This window comes from Eulemur rufifrons, chromosome 30, assembly GCF_041146395.1.
Source record: "Eulemur rufifrons isolate Redbay chromosome 30, OSU_ERuf_1, whole genome shotgun sequence".
NCBI classification, from domain to species: domain Eukaryota; kingdom Metazoa; phylum Chordata; class Mammalia; order Primates; family Lemuridae; genus Eulemur; species Eulemur rufifrons.
Genome location: NC_091012.1, coordinates 18,135,903 through 18,148,087, shown reverse-complemented (window position 1 = coordinate 18,148,087; position 12,185 = coordinate 18,135,903). Strand labels below are relative to the sequence as shown.

The 12,185-nt window shown below is 38.9% G+C and overlaps 1 protein-coding gene across 3 annotated transcripts in view; it reads right to left on the bottom strand.

Annotated features, from left to right (window-relative positions):
• Nucleotides 1–11,935, bottom strand: part of TMLHE (trimethyllysine hydroxylase, epsilon) — a 97,382-nt gene extending 85,447 nt beyond the window's left edge. For 2 of the 3 annotated variants that reach the window (XM_069462966.1, XM_069462968.1), the window contains exon 1: nt 11,822–11,879. The gene's annotated coding sequence lies outside the window, so the exon portion shown is untranslated. Of the gene's footprint in view, nt 1–11,821 lie in introns of all 3 variants that reach the window. The other variant, XM_069462969.1, reaches the window with a different exon arrangement.
• Nucleotides 11,936–12,185: the final 250 nt, after the last annotated feature.

Genomic DNA, 12,185 nt, shown 5'->3' with positions numbered 1-12,185 from the left:
TACCAAGTAAATTAAGTATGTATTTCCTTTTGTTGATAAATTTATCCAAAATTATTCATTATTTTAGAAAATTATATGACATTCATGGTGATTCATGTATAGGTATAATCATTTGGCTACTTCAAGTAGTCATGCTATAGCATTTACATATTTAAATACATTATTTTATTGTAAATCACTTACATTTAATTTTTCCCTTAAATTCTAGTTAGGGCACCGTGCTCATATTTTAAAATCAAGTGTATAGGTAGGTTATTCTATCTATGAATTTCACTTGTGGTTAATAAAGAAGTTGGTACAAAGTACTTCTTACAAAAAGGGGGAACTTGGAGAGTCTTTCAAAATGGCTGACTAGAGGCACAAGACACTCAATTCCTCCACAAGGAGGAACCAAAATAGCAAGCAGGTAATCACACTTCGAATAGAATATCTAAAAGAGAATGCTAGAATTCAGCAGAGAAGTGAAAGGAAAGCCCAGCAGGGATTGGCTGGGAGCCCAGAGAGGGCTCCCCAGTTCAGGGAAAGGGCAAGTGAGAAATCCCCAGTGGTCCACTTCTTCACCACAGACTACTATAATCCTAGCCACAGGAGAGTCCCTTGACCCCCACAGGCCCTGAGACTGGCATAGGGAGCTGCCTAGAGTCCGTGAAATGGCACTGCTCCAGAAAGGGAGCTTGTGTTGGGTCCTACACATACCCCAAGTCCCAGGCAGTTGCAGCATGGGCCATTTTAAGAGCCTAGCCCCTACCAGACTGTGTCCTGCCCAACAGCCCCTGCATCTCCACATTTCTAGAGCCCCACTGACATCCCCCTGCATCCACCCAGAGGGCTGCAGTGGCAAGACATCAGTTGGACTCAGTGAAGTGACAGGGTCCCCAGCACTCTAGCCCACATAGTGTCCTGCACTTCGGGGAAATGGCAATGCAGGAAACCAGGGAGGCTTACCTCTAGGACAAAGGCAGCCAAAGGGCATGCAGTCCGGAGCCTGAAATCTGCCTGCCTGGGGCAAGTGTCACTAACAGCAACCCCACTCTCCCTGCCTCCCCAGCAGGAAGTCTACCATATACTTGCATGTATCCTGAGAAGAGTCTCTCCTTACCAGCAGCTCAGCCACTGCCACTAAAGCACACAACCCAGAGCCTGAAACCCTTGCCTGGGACTGCTTTCACTAACAGCAACACCATTCCCCTTAGCAATAGGGCTGGCACACACTTGCACATTCCCTAAGAATAGGCTCTCCTCACTATCTGCCACAGCCACCGCTGTTGATGCGAGTCAAAGCACATGTTCCTAGAGCCTGAAACCTGCCTGCTTAGGATCACCGTCACTAATATCAACCCCACCCCCCTCAGCAGCAGAACTGCCATACACTTGCATGTGTCCCAAGTACAGGGTTTCCCTGACAACTGCAGCCATTGTTGCTGTAACCTCAGTACACAGCCCGGGGCCTGAGGATTGCTCAGGCCTGCTCACCACAGCCTGTACCCATGTGCATCACTGGGCAGCTTGAGGACAAACCTGCCCACCCTGGACCACCTGCCCAATGCCTGAGCACATTCCCCAGAGTCCTGGGGATTGTCCTGCCCCATCAGTAACCCCAGGCACATACAGACACATAATCAGGCCAAACAATAGGCCCAAAAAACCTGCCCCTGGTGACCAAGCATGTCATCCAAAGGCCTAAGTATCACTCCACCTCATCCACCACTGCTGGCATCTGGGCACTCCTCCTACGCCACTGAGGACAGGCCCCCCTAGGATAACACCACCACTGCCACTGGCACCCATCCACTCACACCACCTGGGTGCGTAGAGACAGGTCCACCCAGCCCATCACAGCTACCACTAACACCAGCAAGGGCTACCTGGAAGCCTGAGGGTTGTCCCACCACCGCTATTACCACTGCCCATACCAAGCATGCAGCTCAGGGGCCTGAAAACTTGCCCAGCTTCCCAATACACTGCTGCCATTCCTGGAACACAAGCAAGCTGCCTATATGTATTAACATAAGTACCCACATATGCTGACCAGGAGCCCAAGGACAGTCACACTTGGGCTGCCGCAGTCACTACCAGGGCCCGAAGATGGGCCAATCTAGTGTCCTCATCCCCAAAAAAACCTCACCACAGCCTTCACTAACAACTGTACCCTAACCCACCGGGAATATCACAGACACCACTGACACTGTTTATAGCCGAAGATATCATACAGAGACTACAGCACACATCTAGAATCAAAGCTAAAGTATCCTAGCTAAGAAACACTATAGATACAACTATAGGAAAAAGTCTTCCACTATGAAAGCCAATCCAAAAAATTAGCAGAAGTGACTGTTATACTTGATGCGCAGATATCAATGAAAGGACACGAGAAACATTACAAAAAAGGAAATAAGACACCTCCAAAGGAACACAATAATTCTCCAGAAACAGATTCCAACAAAAAAGAAATTGATGAAATGCCTGAAAAAGAAATCAAGATAATGATATTAAAGAAGCTCAATGAGATACAAGAGAACACAGATAAATAATACAAAGAAATAACAAAATTGATTCAGGATATGAATGAGAAATTCACCAAAGAGATAAATATCATGAAAAAATAAACAAACAGAAATCCTGGAACTGAAGAATTCAATTAATAACATAAAAAACACAATTGAGAGCTTCAAAATAGACTAGATCAAGCAGAAGAAAGAATCTAAGAACATGAAGATAGGTCTTTCAAAATAACCCAGACAGACAAAAATAAAAAAAAAAAAGAATGAAGAAATGATGTATAGGACACCATAAAGTGGCTATATATCTGAATTTTGGGTGTCCACGAAGGCGAAGAGAAGTTTAATGGCACATAAAAATTGTTTAATGAAACAGCAGCTGAAAATTTCCAAGTCAAGTAAGAGATTTAGACATCCACATACAAGAAGCTCAGAGATCCCCAAATAGTTACAACTCAAAAGGTCTTCTCCCAGCATATTATAGTCAAACTGAAAGTCAAAGACAAAGAGAGAATTCTAAAAACAAGAAGAGAGCAGTGTCTAGTCACATAGTCACATATATGTGACCATGAGAATAACAGCAGATTTCTCAGCAGAAACCTTACAGGCAAAAAGAAAGAAAGAAAAGAAAAGAAGAAGAGAAGAGAAGAGAGGAGAGAAAAGAACAGAACTGCCCAGGAATAATACTATACCCAGCAAAGATACTTCATAAATAAAGGAGAAATGAAGATTTTCCCAGACAAACAAAAACTGAGAGAATTAATTGCTACTAGACTAGCCCTATAAGAAATGCTTAATGGAGTCCTATACCTGGAAGTGAAAGGATGAGATCTACCATTATGGAAACAGATGCGGCTATAAAACTAAGTGGTAGAGCAAACACACAAATGAGGAAGAGAAAGGACTCAAATGTTACCACTACAGAGGTAACATTTACTCTACTACCAAACCACAGAGATAAACAATAAGAGAAAAAGAAAGGAACACAGGATATAGGAAACAACCAGAAAAAAATTAACAAAATGACAATAAGTCCTTACATATCAATAGTAACCTTGACTATAAACACAGTAAATTTTCTAATTAAGAGATATAGACTGGCCGAATGGATAAGAAAACATGACACAATTATATTCTGTCTACAAGAAACTTACTTAACCTATAAAGACACAAATAGACAGAAAGTAAAGTGGTGGGAAAAAAATTCCACACAAACGAAAACCAAAAGCAAGCAGGAGTAGTCATACTTACATCAATTCTCCTCAAAATATTCCAAAAAATAGAAGAGGAGGGAATTCTTCCTAACTCATTCTATGAAGCCAACATCACCCTGATACCAAAACCAGACAAGGGTATACACACAAAAATAAAACTACAGGCCAATATTCCTGATGAACATACATAAAAAAAATCCTCAACAAAATAATAGCAAATCGAATCCAACAGTACATGACAAAAAGATAACACTCCACTATAAAGTGAGATTTATCTCAGGGATTTAATGGTTATTGAACATATATGCACATCAATAAATGTGATGTATCACATCAACAGAATGAAGGACAAAAACCATATGATCATCTCAATAGAGGCAGAAAAAGCATCTGATAAAATTCAACATCCATTTATGATAAAAAAAAAAAACCTTTCAAAGTAGGCATAGAAGTGACATACCTCAACATAGTAAAGGCCATGTACGACAAGCCCACAGCTAACCTCATATTGATGAAGTAAAGCTGAAAACCTTTTCTCTAAAACTGGAACTAGACAAGGAAGCCCATTTTCAATACTCCTATTCAACATTGTACTGAAAGTACTAGCCAGAGCAATCAGGCAAGAGAAAGAAATAAAAGATATCCCAATTGGAAAAGAGAAATTCAGTTTTTCCCTCTTTGCAGATGACATGATCTTATATCAAGAAAATCCTAAAGATTCCACCAAAATCTCTTAGATCTGATAAACAACTTCAGTAAAGCTGTAGTATACAAAATCAACATAAAAAAACAGGAGCATTTCTGTACACCAATAATGAACTAGCGAAAAAAGAAATCAAGCCCATTTAAAATAGTAAAAAAAAAAAAAATACCTAGGAATAAATTTAACCAAGGGGGTGAGAGAGCTCTACAAGGAAATTACAAAACGCTGATGAAGGAAATTGAAGAGGATCCAAACAAATGGAAAGACATTCCATGATGATGGATCAGAAGAATTAATATTGTTCAAATGACCATACTGCCCAAAGCAATCACAGATTCAATGTAATCCCTATCAAAATACAAATGACATTTTTCACAGAAGCAGAAAAAACAATCCTAAAATTTGTATGAAATCAAAAACAGCCCACATAGCCAAAGCAATCCTGACCAAAAAGAACAAAGCTGCTGAGGTGAAAAGACAGAATCTTAACCACTAGGCCAAGACCGTCTTTGCTAACACTTTCTCTCACCCATAACCTGTCTTGCCACTAAAAATCTATTTAGCTAAAATCCAATCCCCACTCTTTAAAAACCTCTGTACCTCACCGAGAAGTTGAGTGCTTTTTGTTTTGTTTTGTTTTAAGAGATGGAGTCTTGCTCTTTCACTCAGGCTGGGGTGCAGTGGTGTGATCATATCTCACTGCAACCTCTACCTCCTGTGCTAAAGTGATCCTCCCACCTCAGCCTCCCAAAGTAGCAAGGATTATAGGTGCAGGCCACCATGCCCAGCTAAATTTTTTTGTAGAGAACGCATCTTGCTATGTTACCCAGGCTGGTCTTGAACTCCTGGCCTCAAGCAATCTTCCTACCTCAGTCTCCTATAGTGCTGGGATTACAGGCATGATCTATCATGCCCAGCCAAGTTTTAATTGTGAAGGCTCCTGTGTATACATGTAAAAATTAAAATTTGTAGGTGTTTTCTCCAATTAAAAAAAAAAGAACAAAGCTAGAGGTATCACACTACCTGACTCTGAAATATATTACAAAGCTATAATAACCAAAACAGCATGGTATTGGTATAGAAATATACATACATACCAATGGAACAGAATAAAGAACCCAGAAATATAACTATATATTTAAAGCCAACTGATGCTTTACAAAGCTGTCAAAAGCATAACAGTGTGGAAAGTATACTCTCTTCAATAAATGGTGCTGAGAAAACTGGATCACCATATTCAGAAAAATAAAACTGAACACCTATCTCTCACTCTATACAAAACAAACTCAAGAGGGATTAAAGACTTAAACATAAAGCCTGAAACTATAAAATTGCTAGAATAAAACACAAGGAAAACTCTTCAGGACATTTGGGTCTAGGCCAAGATTTTATGGTTAAGATCTTAAAAACACAGACAATAAAAACAATGTAGTATATTAAACTATAAAGCTTCTGCACAGAAAAGGAAACAATCAACAGAGTGAAGACACAACCTGTTGAATGGGAGAAAATATCTGCAAACTTTTCATCCAACAGGGGACTGATATGTCGAATATACAAGGAACTCAAACAACAGCAAAAAAACCAAATAATCCCATTTTTAAATGGGCAAAGTACATGAATAGGCATTTCTCAAAAGAAGACATACAAATGGACAACAGGTATATGAAAGAATGGTTGACATCACTAATCATCAGGGAAATGCAAAAACTACAATGAGCTATCATCTTACCCCAGTTAGAATGGCTATTAATAAAAAGACAAAAAATTACAGATGTCGGTGAGAATGTAAAGAAAAGGGAACTCTTATATACTGTTGGTGGGGATGTAAATTAGCACAGCTACTATGGAAACAGTATGGAGATTTCTCAAAATACTAAAAATCGAACTACCATATGATCTAGCAATCCCACTACTTGGTATTTACCCAAAAGAAAGGAAATCAGTATGTTGAAGAGATATCTGCACTCCCATGTTTACTGCAGCACTATTCACAATAGCAAAGATATAGAATCAACCTATGGGTCCATAAATAGATGAATAGATAAAGAAAATGTGGTATATATACACAATGGGATATTATTTGGCCATAAATAGGAGTGAAATCATGTCATTTGCAGCAACTTTGATAGAACTGGAGGTCATTATTTTAAGTGAAATAAGCCAGGTGCAGAAAGACAAATACTGCATGTTCTCACTCATAAATGGAAACTAAAAAAGTTGATCATATGGAGGTAGAGAGTGAAGTGACAAATACCAGAGACTGGGATCTATCCTTCCTTATGGGAAGGAGGGATGGCATAAAGAGAGGGAGGTTAATAGGTATAAGGTATACTTAGATATAAAGAATAAGTTCTAATCTCTGATTGGATAGTAGGTTGTATAGTATAGTTAACAACGATGTATTATATTTTTCAAAATAGCTAGAAGAACGGACTTGAAATATACCTAACGCATACACAGGATAAATATCAGGTGATGGATACTCTAAATACTCTGGCTCGATCATCATACATTCGATGCATATGACGAAATTTCACATGAAACCCATAAATAAATAAACATTAAAACTTTTTAAAAATAAATAAAACACAAAACTGTCAGTGAAGAATTCTGTATTCAGCAAAACTATTCTTAAAAATGAAGATAAAATAAAGAAGTTTCACAATACACAAAGACTGAGACAATTCATTGCTAACAGATCTACCTTACAAAAAATACTAAAGGAAGTGTTCAGGCTAAAAGGAAATGGCACTAGATGGTAACTTGAATCCACAGGAAGAAATAATGAGGACTAGTAAAAGTAAATACGTAGGTAAACATAAAAGAGAGTATACTCATTATTTATTTATTTATTTTAAAGGGAAACTACATAAAACAATAATTTTAAAACTATATTTTGGGTCTATAACATATTAAGATGTGTAATATACATTAATAGCACAAAGGATGGGAGAGCAAAACTTCCCTGTTACTGAAATTAAATTATTATTTATATAAAGTAGATTATTTTAAGTTGACATATGTATTATAATCCTCAGAGCAATCAATAAAAAGCTCCAAAAGTTATAGTAAAAATATAAAAAGGGGTTTAAATGGTTCATGAGAAAAGAGCTATATAACATAAAATAAGGTAATAAATGCAGTGCAGAGGAACAAAAAAGTCAAGAGATATTAAAATAAATAAATAAATAGAAAACTCAGATGTAAATCCAATTTTATCTTTAATTAAGGTAAAAGTGAATGGGTTAAACAACCCAATCAAAAGATAAAGCATATAAGGTTGGATAAAACAACAGATTACAAAGATATGGCATGTACAATAGTGGAAAGACACAGTTTAACTGTGAATACATAAATATGTTAAATGAATAAAGAACGAAAAAATTTATACAATGCAAAGATCAACCATAAGAGAGCTGGATTAACTAGACTGATATCTAATATCAGACAAAATAGACTTTAAGAAAAAAATGTTAGTATAAGAGGAAAAAGGGACGGATGAGTCAATTCATCAGGAAGACATAATAACTATAAACACATGCACATCTGACAACAAAATTCTCCCCAAGTCATTCTATGAGGCTGGTATTTGACATCAAACAAGACAAATACATCATAAGAAAAGAAAACTATAATCTAATATTCCTTATGAATATTAATATATATTCATATATATCAAATATTTATTCATATATTGATAATATAAGTGCAAAAATCCTCAACAAAATGTTAGCACATCAAATCCACCAATATAAATAAAAGGATTACACAGCATGACCAAGAAGGATCATTTTATTCTTTTTGGTGTTGTGAATTATTCTTATAATACCATTTTCTGATTTTTTCCCAAGAGTATAGAAACACAAATGACCTTCATATATTGATTTTGTATGCAAAAAGATGAATTTAGACTCTTACCTCACACCATAAAGAAAAGTAATTCAAAATGAATCAGAGACATACATGAAAGAGGTAAAACTATAAAACTTTTGGAAGAAAACATAGGAGGAAACTTTCATTATCATGGGTGAGGCAAAGAGTTCTTAGATAAAACACCAAAAAACATAATTCAAAAGAAAAAAAATAACTTGGACTTTATCAAAATTCAAAATTTTTGCCCTTCAAAAGATGTCATTAATAAAATTAAAAGACAAGCCACATACTGGGGGTAAATATTTGCAAATTATATATCTGATAAGGGTCTAATATTCAAAAGAACTCTTACATCTCAATGATAAGGAAGCAAACAATCCAATTGAAAGTGGGTAAAATATGTGAGTAGACATTTCTCCAAAGAACATATACAAATGTATAAAGCACATGTAAAGATGATCAGTTAGCCATTAGGGAAATGTAAATCCAAACCACAATGAGATACAACTCCATACCCATGAGGATAGCTATACTATTCCTAAAAAATGGAAAGCAACAAATGTTGGGGAGGAGGTAGAGAAATTAGAATCCTCAGACATTGCTGGTAGTTCATGTAAATGTAATTAATGTAAAACGGTACAGCTTCTTTGGAAAACAGGTTGGCAAAAGAGTAAACATACAGTTTATGGGCAAGCAATTCCATTTCTAGTTATCTACCCAAGAGAACTGAAAACCACCCTAAAACTTCACATGAATATTTATAGCAGCCTTATTCACAATAACCAAAAGATGGAAATAATCCAAATGTCCATCAGTTTATGAATGGATAAACAAAATGTAGTATATTGATACAATGGAATATTATTCAGCTATAAAAAGGAATGAAGTATTGATATATGCTACAAGATGACTACACCTTGAAAACATTATGGTAAGTGAAAGAAATTAGTCACAAAAGACCATATAGTATATGATTCCATTTATATGAAATGTTCACAATAGGCAAATCCATAGGCACAGAAAGTAGATTAGTGGTTGCTTGATGTTAGAGTTGGTAAATGGGATTGACTGAAAATGGGCAAGAGAGATGTCACTGATGTTATGGAAATGTCCTAAAATTGGATTGTAGTGATGGTTGCACCACTCAATAAATTTACATAAAAGCACTTTAAATAAGTGAATTTGATGGCATGTAAATTATTTCTAAATACATTATTAAACACTCTATGAAGCAAGAAAAAAGAGATAGCTCATCTCTTTATTTGACAATTTATTAGAGATCATACATAGGCTATTAGGCCCTTGTTGGTTGTTGCAGTGGTGGTGTGGTGGTGGTGGTGATGGTAAGGATAGTGGTTTTCCCGTGAGACCTGAGGGTCAAGCAACGATTTGGTCTTTTAAAATAAAATTTTTAAAACCAATTAAAAAAGAATGTTGCTGGCTTGAAATTTGGAGTAGCAGTGGAGGCAAAGAGAAGTCGATGAATTCTTAAAATAGTCAGGATATAGAAGTGACAAGAGTTGCACTCATTAGATATAGAGAGTGACGGAAAGGTGAGGATGCATCAGACTGAGTGGGCTTGAAGTTGAATTCCTGATGTCCTCCCAAACTTCCTGTCCTCCCATGCTGCCAGTCTCAGTCAGTGGATCAGCATCCTGGCACAGAGTAAGCATTCATTGATCGTCTTCAGAATGAACAAATAGAGTAAGATGAATAGCATAAAAATAAGGCTAAACAAAGCAGTCACCAAGTCCTGCCAGTCAGTCAGTCCTAAACTCACCCTCAAGGTTGACTCAGCAGATGCCCAGCACAATTTCACTCTCAATTTTCAGACCATCTGGGAAATCATCAGGCCTCTCCCTCACCCAAAACAACACCCACCTTCATATCAGCCACCCCTTGCCTAGAACCTGTAGGTATGGAACAGGCTGGGTTTCTCCCAAGAGCCTCTTAACCCTGTAAATCTTTACACAGGGCAATGGCAGGTGCATGCCAACTGGTGGATCTATGTTCAGTCTGGCTCCAAGCAGGAAGAGACTGTTCCCACCAAAGAGTTTTATTAATCCAGGGGTCCGCAGCCCTAGCCCGGGTGGGCAGAAAACACAGCTGCTAGAAACATCATAGACACTGTGTGATCAGTTTGGATACTTTACTGCTGTTCCCAGGGTTGACAAGCAGATACAGAACTACTTGTGGTTCCTGATAACAGATGCCAAAACAAGGAAGTGATCTGTCCCAGTCCACACTTCCAAGAAATAAAGGACTAGATAGGGCACATTGAAGAAGCCCCCAGACTCAACCACCCCAGTGAACATTCCCTTCATCATACTGGTTATGTGCTAAAGTATAACTTCTTTTAAGTATTATGATAAATAACCATACTTACTTCTCCTGGTTGTTATGAAAATTAGAGTATTTTGCATAACATATGGTTGCCATTATCATTATAACCAGTTCTTTAATGAGAAGGAATTGGAAGTTGACACCATAATGTTGGTCCATAGTGTTTATAATTCTTCTTTGCCTATATAGTTAAGTTAATGTAAAATAAATTGTATGTAATGTTTACTATAGTGTGTCCTGAAAGGGCAATACTCAGCTAAGAAGAAAGTGTAAAAGACTACTGTATGGGAGCAGATTATGAAAGTGTTTCTAAAATATGAGAGCTCAAGTTTTTCTTTCAGCGATTGGGTATACAGTTAAATCACTGAACAACTCTTTTATCATGAGACTTTTGCTAGGCAGTGTACTACTATGTCCATTCACCACATAACATTTTAGGCAATCATCTGGTTAAAATTTGTAATAGTAAAAACATTCACAAAAGCATTCTTCAGAGCTGACAATTAATGCATTGAATGAATGTCATTTCCAGTTTTCAGGCCACACAGAAGTGTTAAAAGGCTTTTCAGGGTGGTTTTCAGAACACAAGGAGAACTTCCTGGCCCCACTCACCTAATGCCCTACTCTGCCACTTCCTAGGCAGCTTTGCTCCAGAGGGGCAGACAAAGGGTAAAATCCGGCAGAGAACATTAGTGGATAATGAGAACGAAAGCAAGCGCTGCAAGGTCTTGCAGACAGCCGAGTTCCACCTTCCACTCTCTCGCAGAGCAAAGTGAGGTAAGGAGAGGGTAGGAACTCGCTGAAAGCTAGACACAAAGTCAGTGACAGATTCAGGGCTGGAAAGTCCAACCGAGTTTGAGACAATGTATACTGGGCGACAGTCCCAACGCGAGCTTGCTCCAGTTCTTCCAGCCCTTCCTGAGCGCTAGGCCCATCTGGCCCCACGCTGATCTCCGGGCGGACTCTGTCGCGCAATCGGCACAGACCGTGACGACAGCCCTGCCGCAAGGCAGGAGTGGCCTCCTTCGCCAAGACTAAGGTAAGTACCACTGCCCTAGGACCAAGCAACCTGGGTAGGAACCGCCGCCGCCTCCCACTGCGCCAGGCCTGAAAGCAAGTGCCTGGACAAACCCCTCCCTAGCACCCATCCGGGACTCCCCTTCCCCGACCCACAGGACAGGACCCACCTGCGCTGGAGGTCGTGACTCTTGACTGCGCAAAGCGTGCGTAATTCCAAGCAAGGAGGGCCTCCGGAGGCAGCCTTGCACCCGCCTTTTCCTCCCCCCCACAAAAAACTCTCGGCCCGGAGGTCCCCTCCCCCAGCCCGCTCGGGCCCAGTGGCGAGCCTCGAGGCCCCGCCCCTCTCCTTCCGGCCGTGTGGGGTGGGTGCCTAAGCGCGCCTGTAACCTCTGGAGTCTCTGATCCAGAAGGATTGCACTGAGGCGCTGTCGTCAATCGCCATCATTGAACGTATTTGAAGCCATGGCCGCAGGGAGGAGAAAAGACTGACCCATAAAGTTACACTGCGTGTAAAACCTGGGTCGTCTGCCT